Raw genomic sequence first — 19,305 nt, 5'->3', positions numbered from 1 at the left:
TTAATTTTCATACATTCTTCAGTAAATTCAAATAATTATATTCTTTTGTCTCAAACCCCTAAGATAGGTGATGCCGCTGTCCGAGCAAGTGAGCAGACTAAGAAAACTATTAAAAATGTTATTTACTAATGATAAATTCAAAATAAAATACTCAGGCATTATTTTATGTTTGTCTTTTGAATAATGTTTTTCCCTAATATCAATAGCTTTAAAGCTGCTAAAATAACTGGAAAACTTTTGTCCAGCAATTTAAATTTCCTAAATATCAGGGTGCAACCATTAACATTGGACTTTATTTTGAAGTCAAGAGACAATAGCTGTAAATTAAGCCAGAGGACCCCCACGGACCCTTGGGACTAAGCTAAAAGGTTTGTAGTTCTCTGTCGAATACTGATAAAAATAACTACTCTCAACGATCTCCAGGTTGGTACACTTTCCATGTCAGGTGGTCCAACCAATGTAAAACTAGAAATATTTTTATCATAAAACGTCACGGCAAAAATATTTTTTTGGCCCTAATACTCAGTCGTATTTTTGGGGTTTAATTTAATTCCCACGTCATAAGTGTTTCGATAGTATGCTATCGATAGATTCGATAGATTGCTAAAGTTACAATCAGTTTAATTGCCACAACAGAAGCTGCTCAGATGGAATCAAATGGGGATGATGATGTGTAATATTCACAAAATGGCTTATTTGTCACTGCTAGAGAATGAAGCAAATGGATGTTTCAGAGGGAGAGTGTTTTAAGAGTCTAGAAAGATGTGTTGGCCAGTGAAGTGGCGTTGGCACAAATGATATTTTGGATGGCCCAGTACAAAAGTGGGCGGACCATCTTCTCGCAGACAAAGTAAATGTAGAAGTAGAAAAATGCAAACAGAGTGAAACAAACAGTCATCCTTTTAATTTGGTATGGGCAACACATTGCCTATAGCAATTAGTTTAAAATAAACAATGTAGCACATTAACAGCAGGCCTGGCTGAGATACACAAACCACCATTAATTAACTTAAAATGATTCACAGGCACATATAAAGTAGTGAAAATGAGGATAACAACAGCCCTACCATTTTATGGCTTACAAAACTAGGAGAAAACACAATATTTGAGAGAGCGAAATTTCAGTACATTGGCTGTGGTTAATTCAGCATCATCAAAAGAATGTACAGCAAAGGTCTTAGACTGTGGGAGAACTTTCCCTGCTGCCTTCATTATTCCATACTGATTGTTGATTTTCCCAAAATAGCTAGCCTTGCCTGGAGCGTTCTCTCTCTGGTGCCATCTGTGATGTGACGTCACAATGACGTCATTGTTTCAGGCATACCTACACACAGTTTATATAATATAAATGAGGCCCTTGGTCTTCATCTGCCTGGCCTGCTGTCTGCTTTGATTATATCATATGATTCTCTTGTTTGGACAACAGTTACTTTGTAGACAGACAAAACAGACTCACTTTGCTACACTCACTATTTCATTAGTGTGTGCTAAACACCAGCTTCTTTAAAGGAGACATACTATGCAAAGTGTGAAAAAAGATGACTCACTCATATTTTTGTGGTCCTCCTCAGGCTAAGTACAGGAGATAAAACATGCCATGTTGACTTCCGGGCTCATTGGGACGTCACAATGCGTCACTAAATACCTGGAATTGTTGTCTCGCGGCGCTCCACTAAGTCCGTGAAAAGTTCTATTCTTCTACACAAACTTCCAGCCTCAGAGGATTTATCTCTCCAGTGGATACATGTTATATATGAAGGCAATGTGCCTGCTAGAGCAAATGATCACTTTTCCAAATGCTAACTGCTGTTAGCTCCCAGTAGCCTCTGTGGCTGATGTCATTTCAAGGTTGTTTTGGCAGGGTGATTGAACTGCTGTGGTGCTTCATCCTTATGGTATTTTGACCAAAGCATGTCACAGACATGTTTATAGGACACCAGGGAACTAGGTTCACTTGGAGAAATAGGGTATAATATGACTCCTTTAACATTGGAATTGATCTGTTATTTAACTAGTTGTGTTACCTGCTGAAGCTATATTTAAAGAGACTTGGGCTGCTATTTTTATGGTTTGGTGTTTGGATTGAGCTGTTACAAATATACTCTCTGGAGTTGTTGATATGATTTTGTATTCACACGTAGGAGTGCAACAATTAGTCACATTGTTGACAAAAATCAATGAAAAAGTTGCCCAGCATTATCATAATGTGGAGCTGAACAACAGTGTTTTTTTTTTTTTTTAAATAGAATGAGTCATCACTTTCTACTGATGGTAGAAATGAGAGTGACAAATGCGACAGATGCGTCCACCAACTCCACAAGGGCCACTAAAAAGTTTATTACTTAGCCATTTATGGTGTAGTTTAGCTTATTTGCATTCCCCATTTTAAGGGGAAAAAACAACGTCATTGTCTTCTTCTGATGACTTTTCTGACCAAAGTCAGAAGTCATCCTTGAGTCTATTTGAATGTTTGTGCTACATGTGATGACATTGTCTACAGGTGTATCTAAGCATTATAAATATAAAACTATATATAAAACAATAGTATCAATATGCAATATGCAATAGTATCAAAAATAACCAGCCACAGCCATTCCATTTTTGGCACCCTTCCTTTGGAGTACCAGAGTAAAATGGTATCGTACGGTCTGGGTGGAGCTAGACCGGCTCCACCAACAACAGTCAGCTGACTGGGTGACAGAACGTCACTCCTTTCATTTTTCTTTTTGAGACAAACAGCCACAAACCGAGCAGGAAAAAAACGAGCAACTGGATGTCATCCATTGTTGTCTGTTGTTCGTTGTTGTTGAATCGGTACTATGAGGCCCTCTAAGTAAAGTTACTGTTCTCAGTCGAAACACAAGCCAAACCAAACCGCACCATACCATGATGAAAACACTGCATATGTTCATGAAAAGGGTCAAAGTCATTGTGAGCGACGCCAGCTCATTAGGTATCACTTCAGCTGAGTGAATGGATTCACTTCTGCTGTTTTAACAGAATTTTTAATGTGTGTTTCTTGCCGTAGGAACTGGGTTGATTGTAAAACCTTTGCTGTGGTCAGCTTCTTTTCATGTCATACTCCATGTTGTCAGCAGAGGCAATCCTAGACTCTGGGGGGGCCCCAGGCAAAGAAGGTAATTGGTGTCCTTCACCATCCCTCCCCACCCCCATCACCTGTACACCCTAAGCTCTCATAAAAAATACAATAATTGCTTATTAAACAACATTTGTTTTTAACTCATGCACACTTACAAACATCACTGGAACTGGTTCATGTTGCACACCAAAACACGCAGAAGTAGATTCTTCTCTGTATTTGTTCAGTTCCATAAACTGATAGGTGATTTCATTTATAAACCTACATTGAAGTGTTAACATCTGTTTTCATCTGAGGTGATATGTGCCTGATAACAACCAATTAGCAAGTCAAATGTGTGAAACGGCATTATTGTTTTGCATAGGTCTCTGTTTCTGCCAATCCAGACTAAAACAGCTCTGAAGATTTCAAATTAAAGCGGAGAATTTCCAAACTTTCTCCGTTTTAGGCGATTCACGGCAGAATTGTCCAAGTCCTGTGGCAGAATGAGGCTCCATCAACCTTATAGGGTCAGTTTCTCAGAACTCAAGTGGAGCCCTGAGCTGGAACTGAATTTCCACCATCATTGTCAAATGTCTTGAGGGGTACACAAGTGTACACAGATTATCTTCTCTTGGCAACCAGCTTAATCTAAAACACTCTAATCGTCACATTCTGACTGAGTAGTTCCAGAAAAGAACATAATCTGTGAAAAAGACTGTGAGTATCACTTGTCGACAGCGGACCCGCTGCCTCAGAATGTTATCTTTGGGGGAAATAAGTGTTCGAATGAGAGGGAGAGTGAACTTTTCAGGTCAAGGCAAGTGAATCTGAAGCAAGCTTTTATTTAGAGCGACACAATTTTCTTATCTTGACTTGCCAAAGCAGTAATCACATTGTCACTCTACAAGGCTGCACTATTTATAGGCTTTTCTGTTCATGTTACCAGCAAATTAGCACAAAAAGTAATCATCCCTCAGTCTTAAAGCAAACCAAGGCCATGAACTTCGTTGCTTTCCTTCACTTGGTACACTTGGTTTTGTTTTTGTAAATTGAGTGTATACATATGAATTAGGTGACATCATGGCACAGAATGCATTTGCATGTTTGTTTCTTTTTACCACAGAAGTGCTATATTTTAGATGTTAAGCACATGTAGATAGGGTGTTGGTACACAGTAGGCAAAGTAGGGATGCTTGAACTGAGAGGAGCCCCTGAATAACTGAGATTCCTCTTGATAAATAATTATACTAGTTATGTCAAGGGTATATGTAGCATGAAAATCATGCATCAGTGCAACTGTGAGTTTAGTTAAAGGTGCATTATGTAATAAATCTAAAGCAACTGGCCATAAAATCCTCCTAATATGTCACAGAGACTCAGGAATAATGTTCATATAACTGAACTCACCAACAACAACAGTACAGACAAAATAAATTGCGTAAAAAAAATATTTTGCAGACCACAAATGTTTATGTTTTGAAATCATGTTTTGGCATGTGGTGCCACCTACCGCCGTCTACCAATCATTGCAGTCAGTAGAGTCTCAGCTGCCGACCAACCATGGGTTGCCAGTTACGTCTGAGCTACAATGGCGGAGAAAACGAAAAGACCTCTGTATTTTGAATTTGGTTGTAGTAACCGTTTTTGGCCAAATTCGTACATATGACGCCTTTAACATCATGTTATTGTTTTCTACATGTGTAATCAAATTGCATATTTCATTTTGCATTTGATACAGTGTATTTCTTTTTGGAGCCGCAGGCCCCCAACATCTCTTTAAAGCCCCTGTATGCACATTATTTCGATTGAGCTTTGCCACTAAATGAGCGCATGCATATTAGAATTGACTTCAGTCCCCCGCAGATAAAAAAAACAAAAAAACAAATATGAATAATTGTCTTAATGTGAAGGTTTATTACTGTCATGCCACTGGTATTAGCTAAATATCATTGCAGTCACTCTTCATTTGCTCCGTCTGATTCACTTGTCATTTTGTATTGTTATGAAATGCCAGCATATTTTTGCATTGGTTTATTCCCTCCACCCTCCATTATTGCACTTCTGATAAATCTTCCCACGCCCTCCTCTGTAAGCAGACAACATGCACATGTTCCACTTGAGTGTGTTTTGTTCTGAGACCAGCCAACTCTTGCTTGAGTCATCAGAGAAAAACAATTGCAGTTGAATCACTGCATCTATTTGCTCTATTCTATTCTATCTATTTTTCAATTCCATAACTAAATAGATACTGTGATACAAGTCATATGTGTTTATTAGGAAACAAATATCACCTTTCTTTGTAAAGACTGAATGCCAGAAAATCATTTTTTTTTTTATTCTTATTAAATTTAGTTTGCATTACTGATTGGAGAAACATTTATCTAAATTCTAAACACAACATGTTTGTGTTCAATGATGGAGCATGCTGGTATTTTTCTGCATCTCTCCAAACAGCTGACTGTTCATATACTCAGATAGGATAATGGATAAATTATCCTATAGTCTAATGATTATTATTTCATCTTTAGTGACACCATAATCAACCAGTATAAATAAATACTGTATGCGTATATTAGGCATATGATTCTATTGTCCTACATAGCACTGAAATATTCTGCAAAACGTCCTTTTGACCTCATCCTTGGCATTCCAGTGAAATGTTTGAGATTAGAGTGTAGCCCAAGACATCAGTACTTAACACGACATCGACACATACCTTTAATAGATACGTTGAATGTGGAAGGTACCATTTCATGAATTTTTCTCTTTTTTAGTTCATGATTTACTAAAGCTTTGTGCGTGCAAACTGTTTTTGTCTGGATACTGATTTAATAACTGGGCACAACAAGGATTGCACGCTCTATTCGGGATCTTGGTAAATCAGGCACTTAGTGCTTCCATTCAGATTTTTGATTCAAATCGAATATGTCTGAAAGCAGGCTTATGGAAATGTACCCATCCTGTTCACATGACAACTAAATACAATGATAATGCTATTTATTTTAATTCTAGGCGTACAACCTTAGGTAACTTTAGTCCCATCTATGGACAGAGGACATGATCGTGACAGGTTTGGTTATGCTTTTTTTCCCTTCTGATTGGACAATAAAATGTGGCCTGAGCTGAGCTGTATAAGGAAAGTAGTCATTTCTAAAGGAAATGAAACAAGCAAAGCATTCTCACATTTTGTGTTGTCATATCAGTTTGAGGCCCAACAACGTTACACACAGCACTTAGCAAGTGTTCCTCAAGTGCTCTCTTGTAGATTTAAATGGACAGCCTATAACCCTCTGCTTTATTGAATGCTGTATTGAGTGCCTGTGCCAGGCATTGGGCTAAATCCCTTCTATTTCCACCCAAAACCCTGTAATAGTGCATGAGGACCTCTGTCCGTCAAAGGTCCCTGGTCAGTCAGAGAAGTTGGTAGTTAAATTGGAAATAAAGCTTTTCCGCTCTCGCCTGACTGCTTGTGGTACTGGTCCTATTACGTTTATGAGCCAAAGTGCAGGGACAAAGCTCTGCTCCTCAAAAGAAGTTGAGTTTGTGATGAATTTTCTCTTCATATTCCAGTCGTCTATTTGGACAAAGATTCCGACCTTGTTTTAAGTCTGTGGTCTCTTGACATTGAAAGAGAATTTATTGGTCAAAAGTTTTAGAGTTGTCTCTACAAAAATTGTATTTGTAACACTTTGTGTGTGATGTGGGTGAATGGTCCTCAGAGAAGGGCACTGAACAAAAACTCTTTTTTTTCTTCTTTTTTTAAAATCTAGACAAGTAATGATGACGTGTTACTGGCTCCAGCACAAGGCCAAAGTAGGCCGGATTTCCACTGGAGAGCGGAACGGCCGCGGCGCAGCCGCCGTTGCAAATCGCTTCTATTCTAATCAATGAGAGCATTTCCACCGTCTCAGCAGTGTCCCAGAAGCGGCTCGCCGCGCCGCAGCGCTATCGATAGGAATCAGTTCTATTTTTGCCGTTGCCGCTGCTGAACCTCGTAAATTTCAATGAAGCAGATCGCACAAGACAGGAAGTCCGACACAGAATCAAAGTAAAACATTTCCGCCCCCCTTTCAAAATAAAAGAGAATACGCAGGTCATATAGCCTGTCACAACTTCACATCAACATTACGTCGTGACCAGTGCAACCAGGTCAACAGTCAATTAATCAGAGCGTCTCAGAGAGTCATAATGTAGGACGAGAGACTGATTGTTGAAGTGGAGAAACATAAAATCATTAATGACACCAGATCAACAGTTCTTCCATGTCGGAGAATTAAAAGAAGCTGTGTTGTTGTTGTTTCCTTTATACACACAGTCTATCGCTGGATCTCGCGAACTCGCGTCAGTTCGAGATTATCGCGAGATCTTCCGTGAATACCGCTGGCTCCCAAGGCTCCGCGCCGCTGCCGTAACGCGCCCGGTGGGGATTGACGCCGGGCAGAGGACGAAGCAGAACAGCGCCGCTGCAGTGGAAATCCAGGGTAAGGCTCAAGGGTTGGAGGCAGGGTAGAGAACACTGAGTGCAGTGGATATATGCAACATGTTATATAAAGATGCTTTCTCGCACTGCTTCCAAAACACAAATACAAATCACTATAGTACCTTCAACTATAGTACCTTCTATGAGATGACTATGGAGACGTGGATCCATACCTCAGCACAGCTTCATGTGTATTCATGACACAGTTCACCAATTGTTCCCTGAGGTTTATTATTGATTGTAAATCCCTGACTCATCGTTGCCAGCTGTACTCCAGTTTTGCCTGCCCTGGCCACCCATAGGCTCAATCACTTGTATGTTTTTATAGGGTGATTATTGGTCTGCTCTCACCTTACCGTTGTGTCAGTGTTGTACATAAAAGTTCTGCCAGATACTCTGTGCTTGCTCAGGAATGTCTTTTGCTTTCACTTCTGAATGTTCACACAGAAATTGGACAAAGGTTTTTTGTATGTTCTACATTGAATGAGCTGCAGAAGGATTTGAAGCTGAGTTATTTAACATCCATGGGTGTAGTAGGACATTTTATACCTTGGGTCATTTAGGTGGACAGTGGAGAGATGCAGTAAAGGTCCATGAACATGTGTCATGCTCCATACCTTAAAGGGATAGTTCGGAATTTTGGACATAAGACCTATTTTCCAACTCAGCCGGTGTGATGCAGACGTCTGGAGACGTTTTCAAGAAATTTCATTCAGTTCTTCTAGTTGCCGAGTTCACTGGTGCTATGGCTAGGGCAAGTCAATGGTACCAGCTAGCATGGCATTAGAAACACTCATACCGACTCCACAGTGCACCCGAGACAAATTAATGTACATATCTGTGTTGATAGAATAATATTTGAAACAAAACTAACCTCGCATCGCATGAATTTTTGAGGGACTACTTTCTCAGCACTATACTTCCGGCAGCGGAATCAGTCCGCCGCTGCCGGAAGTATGACGCGCTGCTGCTGCTGAGACATAAATCCTTCAAATTGCAAGGTTGGTTTTATTTCAAACATTCTATCAACACACATATGTACATCGATAGTCTGCCGTTACAATTGATTTGCCTTGGGTGCACTGTGGAGTCGGTATGAGTGTTTCTAATGCCATGCTAGCAGGTACCGTTGACTTGCGCTAGCCATAGCACCAGCGAACTCGGAAACTAGAAGAACTGAATGAAATTTCTTGAAAACGTCTCCATCACACAAGCTGAGTTTTGAAAATAGGTCTTATGTCCAAAATTCTGAACAATCACTTTAACCTAGAGGTGAATACATGTGTAATTTGTGGGAGATTGAGTGAGTAAATGTTGGAAAAATCCCTGAAATGCCATTGTACATAGCTGTAGCGTGAAACCCTTCAGGTGCTCTTTGATCTGGAGCATGTGTCTAACACTATAAAAGACAAAGGTGTGACTGTGTCAATAGCAAGTAATCTGTGTTGTTCTGCTCGTAGTGTTGCCCAAAGTGATTCCCAGCCACATTAATTAATAAAGTGTTTATTATAATTACATGACCTGCTCTGTGTACAGCAGTAGATTCAGCTCTGGAAGGCACCAACATGAGACAGTGTATGAATAGATCAAACTGAGCCTTTGGTGCTTCTTAAAGAACAAAATGTATTGTTAAGGACAGAATGAAAATATATCTAATAGCCCTGCGTGATGTGGAACCAGAGGGAAAAGCAGTGCATCACATTTCTGTTGTGTTTGTGCAAGACTCACTTAAAGCCTGCACTTCTCAGCTGTATGTCTGTACTTAAATGCAACAGTTTCATCTCTGCCCATGAGGCACTGTGGGATAAAAAATAATTACCTGGTGAAAATGATAAAGAAATACAACAAAATAAAGAAAAGGAAATGCCTCAGTTTGTTTTCGCTTGGTTCACTCGTTCACTGCGCTACTTTTTGAGTGCAAGCACCTGCTTTGCCAAACAAAGCTTTGTGGAGAGCTTGCCTTTACAGGGATTTCTCTGGGCCATCCATCATTATGGCATGGCAGCGCTGAGGTGAGCCTGATTAAAGCCAAGGATGCCTACCGACCTGCTCTGTAGGAGAGGAGAGGGGAAGGGGGGCTGTGCCCCCTCTGCTCCATCCATCTCCCTACTGCTTTATTCATGTGGTATCTGGTTCACTGGCTTTTGCTTCTTGTTCCCTCTCCATTACCTGAATTCTACAGCCGCTACCGGTGAATTGACAATGTCTCATTTTTTGTTGAACAATATCTCATGTCTCTTTTTTGTGTGGATTGAACCTTGAGAGATTATCACCTATTCACAAATGTGTAGATAAAGAGAGCAGAATCAACTATTTAATGTGCAAAAAGAAGAAGTTAATGCTATACATGTAACCAAGAATGAGGTTTGCAGAATATTTTAAAAGACTTAATCAATTCATTTTAACAATTGTATCTGTATATAATTCTACACCAGCTTTTGTACTCACTGATATGAAAATTGCAGCGGGAAACTCCTTATATGGACATCCTGGGGGTGTGTGTTCATAGGTCATTATGTAATAAATCTAAAGCAACTGGCCGTAAAATCCTCCTAATATGTCACAGAGACTCAGGAATAATATTCATACTGAACTCACCAACAACATCAGTACAGCCAAAATATTCACATTAAAAAAAATATTTTGCGGACTGCAAATCATGTTTATGTTTTGAAATCATGAGTCTCAGCTGCCAAGCAACCACGGGTTGCCAGTTACATCTGAGCTACAATGGTAGAGAAAACCAAACCTAAAGGTATTCTGAATTTGAGTGTAGTAACCATTTTTGGCCACAAAAAAAAATGTGAGAGTAGAGATAATTTTTGCTCAATTTGTTAAATAAGGCAAACTTTGATGATTTCAAAAATTCAATCCAGTTGGGTTTATAAATAAATAAATAAATAAATACTTTTTGCTTAGGTGTGTTTATCTGATAATCAGTTGGATCAGATTGTCTATACACTCTTTTTACAGAATTTCCAATGACTGCAAATTTACAGTATAGAACATCATATCTTTCAATATAGCACATTTTTAAATTTAAACATCTATATTTTTTTAGAATTGGTCAGATTTAGTCTCATTGGCCCCCAATTCAGTAATATCCATCTATCCATTTTCTACTGCTTTATCCTCCACATGAGAGTCACGGGGGGTGCTGTGCTAATCTCAACTGGGGCGATAGCCAGGGTACACCTATGCCAATCCGTCACAGGGCCACATATAGAGACAAACAACATTCACTCTTACAGTCACACTTATGGTCAAGTTTGCATGTTTTTGGACTGTGGGAGGAAACTGGAGAACCTGGAGAAACAAAAATGAGTCACACATCAGAAAATTTAAACTGGAGGAAGACAAGAAACACCTAATTTGACAGCTCGAATAATACCTGATGTTATTAGACCTTCATCGTGGTCCAGAATTTATGGGAAAGAGGGAGAATGTGATGACATCACCAAATTCATTTCATAATTGCGAAGATGATTTCTGCAAGTCCTTGTGTATTTTGTATTTAGCAAATGAAATCAAAGCAGCTGTGTTTGCCACTTGCAAACATTGATTACTTAGGCTTAACAATATAATGTGTAGGACACAATGGTGCAGGAGACAAGCTTCTCATTTTACATATTATAACCAAACTAACTCAACTGTAGTATAGTAATAGTAATACGGTTTTATGATGATAGTATACAACATGATTGGTAAATGCATTAAATAATTCCATTATTATTGTCTATTAAAGTGTTATTTATATTTTCAAGAACAGCTGAATCTTAATTATTGTCTGTACACATGGCCTGAGGTAGTTTCACATTTGTTCCAGAGTATACAAAAGGGCCAGTACTTAATGATGAATCCCATATTTTGGAATCAAACATTATGGTTTCAGCCATGGTTGTCAAACTCATTACAGTACAGGGGCCACTGGACCAGTAAAATAATAGCACAATAACATATAAACGTTGGTGAAATTTCAAAAATGATGCCAAAGTTTACCATTTACACGTGTGCATTACAACAAAAACCCAAAAGACCTTGGTATTTTGAATTTGAACGTAGTAACCGTTTTTGGGCACATTCTTACATATGGCACCTTTAAATATGCAAAATTAAACTAAAGATGATTAAATAAGGATTTTTCAGATATCGTAGGGTAGAATTTAGCAGTGTGTGGGTCAAGGGCTGAGGACAGATAAAGGAGACATACCGTACAGCACAATTCAGCATAAAAAAACTTAAAAAAGTAACGTTTTACTATGAGCTCCAGGCATGAGCTTTATAGGTCATTTGTAAAGTTTAAAATCAGTCTGAAACTGATCCCTAAGGTGATATCTGAACTGGTATGGTGTGATTATGCTGGATTTACTATTTAGGATCTGAGCTGCTGCATCCAGAGCAAAAGTAGAACTGTGGGAGATATTGAATGTGACCAGAGAGATGCATGAAGGTTTTTTAAGAAAATTGGAAAATGGTGCTCTGGCTACATGAGGATGGTGAGAGTGAATTGCATGAACACACCAGTCAGTAATATTAAGAGGTCAGACAACTTATTCAGCTGAAAGCTCAGTAAAGAGAGCTGCAAAATCTCTGTCGGTGTACTACACACAACCCCAGTCATACACATACCATGTTGTCATTTAATTCATTGTTATAAAAAAACAGTGATCGAAATGTTTCATAAAACCATTTTTTTCTGCAGTTTCTTGTGTCCTAATGCACTTCACCTGTGGGAACTGCTGACTTTTTTCTTATTCCATACTCTCAGTGAAATTGTGAAGATTTTTATACCAATGTCTGGAAAAAGCTGGACTGCACAGAGGCACTAATCACGGCTGCACAGGAGCAGGCCCTAAGCATTAGATCGATAGAGGCTGGGGTCTATCACACCTGGCAGGACCCCAGATGTCGACTGTGCAAACATAATGTATCATTTTGTTTGGAAAAAAGACCTGAATTGCAACCATAAACTCCTGAGAAAATTATAAGCGAAATTAAATATGAGGCTCAGAAAGTGGGAAGTAATGTGTGTCCATCATGATTGAATGGCAAAGATCGCTCAATTGACACAACTCTTTGCATTTGTGCAATGTGAGCACATCGATGATGCAGTCATGGCATTTGTCCAGGATGATATGTCTATATATATGTGAGATGTTGCATCAAAAATACAAAATATTTTTGGAATGCAGCAAATCCTTTTTAGTGAATTTCTTTTTATAAAAACATGGGTCGGAAATGGTCTTTATCCTCACTGAAATAAGCTTTGAAACACCCATCATTCGGATTTAGATCCTGAATCAGTTAGCGAAGAGCAGAACGTTCCAGACTGCAATTTCTCTTCTCCATGCACAAATCGAACAGCAACGCTGGGGTAGGGAAAAACTGCCTTTGTTTAGATTAAATGTATTCACTAAAGCTGCAGCAGTTACAGCCATCTCTGCAGCTCACAGGGTTTGTTGCTTGGTAATGACAGCCACGTCAAAAGTGCACTTTGGTTAAAAACATACCTGGCCTCTTCTATTTGTTTAGATGCTGCGCATGAACAGCCCTTAAGAGATTACAGATTTAAGGCACTTCTGCATTGTCTTTACGTTCTGGATCCTGAGACTTTTTTATAGCCTACAGACCCTCATATAGACAAATGCTTAATAAGATTTTTGTTTCCGCGTGGGCTGTTCCTTTAAGTACACCCAGCCTCCTTTGGCACTTGCAGAGGACATTAAATGTAATCCTCTAATGACAGTCTCGCCCAGCTTGGCTCACATATTACTCCAAAGAGAAATGGTATCTACAGCAGATCCTGTTAGTTTCAATTTGCCTACTGCTGCTGAGCCAGCAGACTGAACTGAATGATAAGAAACCAGAGTTGTACCTAATCCCTCTTCTCTGCCTCATCTCCTCAAACTAACCTCAACCAGTTTATCTGTCATCACCCCTGGCTGTGGGAAGAAGCCTATAAATGTTTCCCCGAATGTGTTGTGATGTACATTTTATTGTCTCCCACATCGACTGATTCGTGAGATGCAGGCAGGAGAAGAAAAAAGCTCAGCATCTTTTTCTTTTTTTTTTCTTGCTCCTGCTTTATTCCTTGTCCCCTGGCAGAACAGAGGTTTTGGAAGAGGCAGCCTCACTTAAGCCTTCCCTTGGTGTCTTTGACATTATGTGGCGATGCAGGAATGGCAGCCTTTAAGCAGCATAATCTGGACCCCTACCATCTCCCTGGAATGTGACCCATGCCCATGCTTTGAAGAAATTGTGCACACATTTTGCATAGACTGACACACCTCATTTCTCATATTTTTGTTGTTTTTTGTGTGTTTACCCTTCTGGATTTACTTTTCATAAATAGCAAAAGATCAAATGACTTCATGCCACAGTATGCGACAGATTCACCTTGAGTAAAAACACATCAAGCTCAATTTTGAGAACATATTTTATGTTTCTCCTTTGAATTCCTTTTTTCATTGTGCTTCATTTGAGTGCATCTGTCAGAGCTTTGTTCAAGCGTGAGCACCTCTGTCTGAAGCAGAAACTCTGCAGGAAGCTCAGCAGAGAAGGGAAGCAAATCACAAAGGCATCTGCAAATGTGTTGTGCTGAGAAAGAGGCAACAATGGCTGCTGTGGATGTGAGGAGCTGTCCCCATGATGGCTATATTTGTATTCATACAGTATGAGGAGCTTTTGAGTGAGGTACTATTCATAGAGAGGGAAAGTCGCAGATAGATATTGTATTGTTGTTGATGCTAAAACCATTACCTTTTCCTTATTTATTGTCCCCTCATTTCCTCATTTCACTTACAAGCGGTTAAAACACTATCACATAAATACACTGATAACAAATATGACGACACTTAAAAACTAAATGCGTCTTGTTTTTTTCAAAACTACATGGTCCGTCAACGCCTCGGCTTGGCACGGCAATATAGTACCTCCTCAATGTGGGCGGGGTCAGTGCGGCTGCAAACAGCCATACTTCGCATTATGCGCAACACACAAACTAGTGACCAGTAAAGCAGTTATTTTCGATGTACTGAATCGTTAGACTCAGTTAATTAAAAGATATTTGTTCACAGAATCATTCAGCACTCCCTGCACAACCGGAGCACAAACTACATCTGACACAGTCACTGAACTAAAATGCAGCGGCAGGGGGTCATGATGCAGCTCGCTGCTTGCGATCGCAGGCTTTCAGCACTGCTGTTTATACACCAGACTCCTCTGTTAAATATTAAGATTTAAAGGCTCTGGTATACTTTGTCCTGTAGTATCTCACTTTACCATTTGCTGGCAGTACAAGTCGACGAGGGAACCAAAGAAGAAGAGAACGATGCTACAGGTCCCTTGGTTACGTCTGGTTCAAGCGGCTCATCAGCGTAAAGGCCAGGTGTCAGCTGGTACGAGGGTCGCCAGATCAAGGATCGGATGACTAATCTTGGTGACTGCTTTTTCTGTTGCAGAAATGTTTTTTCTGCTTGCCGATCTTGGCTTAATACTCCACCTACTGGTGGGATGGAAATTCAGTTTGCACATGCGCTGTCCATGCGCACCAACAAACCCAACACTCTGCGCACAGTTCCAAAGTTCCAGTTCCTCTTCACTCTCACCTCCCTGACAGCGCAGCTGCTGCTGATGAGCCGCTGCCTGCCTGGTCACAACAGCTAGCTCTGCCATAGCTAATCGAACATGTAAACATTTGCGCTGTGCCTAATTGAGGTTGCACAGTGTTTGTATTATGTTAGCCCTACACTAATGCTAATCGTTAAACAGACACACAGACGCAACTCTCTTCTCCTGCTTCTTCCAGGCTAAGCAGGGAGGGGAAAATGTGTTTTTTATGTTTTCAGCAACCTTGTTTATTTAAAGTGACACTGTGTAGTATTTATGGGTTTATATGACCCAAAATCCACTTTTGTATACATATTATGTGCTCCTGCATTGTCTAGTCGCTGTATAATATTCTTTGTTTCATTTTCGTAGTGTTTCAAAAAGTCATGTAAAATAACATGGTCGCAGGCCGCGGCTGCATTGCCACGACACCATGTGTCTACGGGAGCCTGTATAGACAAACGCGAGAGAACAAATCAAGCGTCGCTTTACTTGTAGCAGAAGTCCCGCCTCCACTCTCTCCGCTTCGTCTGCTACGGCCGTGGTAGCTCGCCTCACGAACCTCATCTGCTGACACGGAGAAAGACGACGAGGACGACATTTGACCGGCTGAGGATACCGTAGCGCTCAGGGAAGGGAGGGGGTGAGCAGAGGAGCAGTTCTTTGTTGTAAATTTCAGCCTCTCCTCTAAATGGCACTATAAACTACTTACTTCACCTTTAAGCATATAAAATACTTTCTTTGAGTTAAGTTAAGGCATTTGGCAATGTTTGGCAGCAATATTAAGAATGTTTGCACAGGTATTCTTTTCTAGAAACCAAAGATGAGTTTCCCTTAGTGGCTTTTCAATACAAATAAAAGTGAACATATGTGTGGAAAACAGACAATATTAGATGTCCATTCATTTAAAAAAAAAAAAAAAAAAAAAAAGTATATAGAGTCAGCTTACTGATTAATGAATTATTTATCACCATTTAACCAATAACCAATGTTATGAGTTATATGATTTCTGCTTCTTAAATGTGAACACTGTGAGCTTTGTTCCCCCATACAGTGAATGGTTTTATTGTGCATGGACAAAACAACTAATGGAGCACAACGCTCTAGATACATACAACAATGAAACAAGGTTGAATGTAAAAAAAAGTACACAGCTGCAATTTTTAAAAACACTGGCCTTGCAAGTGACATTTAATTTCCTATTAATAATAGCTGCTGTGAAAAAAAGTATTTTGGAGTGGTTTAAATGTATATAATTATAATGCATGTATTCCAGTAAAAATAAATGGCATTGGCAATAATGAAACTGAAATAGTGGTGAGTGTGACAGTTTTATAGCAGACGGTTGTCTGCCTTGGTGACGATCCCTGCTTTTGTCTGGTGACATCCTTTTCCAGTACAGACAGCAGCTGATGGCCAGTGATTATTCATTTTGGGGCTTATCCTTCAATTTTTATCATTTATCATTATTGATGTGTTTTATTAAGAATGTCATGATGACAAAATCACCTTTTATTATTTATAGAAATTTGTCTTTCAGTTCAGCAGCACATAATTATTCAACAAGGCATGCCGTCGGAGGTTGTTTCACTTTACCAAAATCCAAAACTAGGATTCAACGTAAAGTTATATATAGGGCAATGCAACAGTGGAACACACTCCCTCATCATATTACACAATTAAATCTATATAGTTTTAAAAAACAACTTAAAAGACATTATCTAAATATGAATTTTAATTGAAGCAGCTGTCTTTTTGTTTAGTTTAGTTTTGTATTTGTTTTTTTTTTTATGTTATGTATGTCATGTAATGTATGTCAGGTCTGTATCATTCTACATTGTATTTGTCACACTGAATATGAATAGACCCCAGGAAGAATAGCTGCTGCTTTGCAAAAGCTAATGGGGATCTAAATAAAAACAAACAAACTTCAATCAGAATGGCAGCACACTTCTTTAAACCTGGCTGTAGGAGAATTTTCACTCATAGAATGTGTGTCATTAAAACAGAATTGGCTGTGAGATGTTGATGAACCTCAGCTAGTGATCTTAAGAGGTATGACCTACACATTCCTGCACAACTAAACTGTATTATTTCATAAAGAACATGCATCATTTATTCCTTGTTAGGGTTTGACAACACGTTCTCACTCCCACTGCGTCAAGAGCCTGAGGTTTGAGCACAAGGTGCTGAAGGAATTCTTCTTCATCATCATCATTATTATCATTGTTATTATTATTATTATTATTCCGTGGAATTAATCGTGTTTTTGAGGCCTTTCCCATGCCCCAAAACCACATCAGACCTGGTGAACAATTGCGTGTGAAAGTTGTTCGGGGAAAAAGCGTGGAAAATTGGAAATTGGAGGGGCAAATAACTTTTATAACCTTTATAAAAAGGTTCCACCTGGAGCCAAAAAGGGTTCTCCTATGAGGACAAGCCGAAGAACCTTATATGGTTCTACTTAGAACTTTTATCTCTAAGAGAGTTTGATACAGTTTGATACAGTTTGACAAAATGCATTTAATCATTTGATTGCATCAAGTAAACATATCAAACGTTTCTGAAAATTAAAATAGCAATGTGTTTCTGGAGGACTAAGCTTCCCCAAACCATAACATGTATGACATCTGAGCCATAGCTGTATAATGATTCAAATAATCTCACACAGGATTACAGGAAGGATTAAATATTTATGATGCATTTAGAACAAATGCAGCCATGTACTCGCCTCTACACTTTCCTCTGAATGCAGAGCGGAGTGATGCTGCTCTCTGCAGAGATGCCTGTAGATAAATGCTGGCTCCATCACAACTTCAGTGAGGGAGGTGACAGTGTCAGCCACTGAGCTGCAGGGAGTGCAAACCACAGGAAAAAAACAATTGTTCGGCATCATGTCTCTCCCGAGGTCTCTCTACTGACACCTAATGGCTACTGATATAAATTATTCAAAATATGTCCAAATATTGAGTGAATGACTATAGACATGGCACATAAATCTCATTCATACAACAGCAGGTTCACCCTGAATAAATTCACTTTGCCTCTGTCAAGTTCTTTTCCCACTTTCTTGCAATAAAGCATCCCCTTTTTTCGCTTTTTACCTCACACCCTTTCTCTGATTTTATGGAGTCATTATGTATGGATAAAGAGTGTATTTTACCAATTACTTGTTCTCTTTATGAATTAATAACTCAGTGACCTACAAAAAATATTGCATATATATATGTATTTATTTTATTTATTTAATGCAACTAGCACTGATTCTCTCTCTTTTACAGATCATACACTTATCATATGAACATATTTATGTAGGTCCACAAACTTAATAAATCACAATTCTACAATTTTTGCATGAAGAGGAATTTTAAGGCTTGATAAAGAACACCAACACGTAATTATTCACAACTTCCCTCTCCTCACAACAAGACAAGAGCAGCAGGAGAGCACAGTGAGATTGAGCTCCTTCTTTATTCCCATGGAGGGTGTCAAGAGTTTAAAACCACTGTTCAGGTGCAATTGAAATGCAAACGCCGTCTGAGGTCTGGAGCCAAGGCTGAAGGAAAATAAGAAAGCACCACAAATGTGTGGCAGTAAAAACTCAGCAAGCAAAGCTGGTTTGTGTTATTTTTTATTATTGAGCCAATGTGAGTGTAAATTACTCAACATGTAATTTACACTCACCAAGTTACACAACAAGTTACCACCCATAAAGGGTTTCTCATCCACACGAGGAAGTGGAATGTTTGTGAGATTGGGAAAACAATTTAATGTTTAAAAAAAATTGTAAAATGATCAAAAACAAAGGTAATGTCAATAACATATTGTCTTACTTCCATGACAATTATCTTCAAAACTAGATGATTTAAAAATAAAAAAAATACTAATAAATCACATTCACACTTATGTTAGGATGGGAAAAACCAGTACAAATATCCCTTTAAATATGTGAAAATGACAAACTAAATAAATAAACTAGAAAAGCACTCGGAGCGCACACACCTCCGCCAAGGCAGCTCAGCCCAAATCATCATCACAGGTGGGTTTAAAATGAATTTGCTCCATATCATTCTCTTTGTTTTGTGTTTGGTTATTTTATAATATATGAAGTGCATGTTTTCCTGCTTTGTTTGGT

Source organism: Microchirus variegatus, assembly GCF_963457635.1.
Source record: "Microchirus variegatus genome assembly, chromosome: 18".
Lineage (NCBI taxonomy): Eukaryota > Metazoa > Chordata > Actinopteri > Pleuronectiformes > Soleidae > Microchirus > Microchirus variegatus.
The sequence above is the reverse complement of the archived record's forward strand: the minus strand, read 5'-3'. Positions refer to the sequence as shown.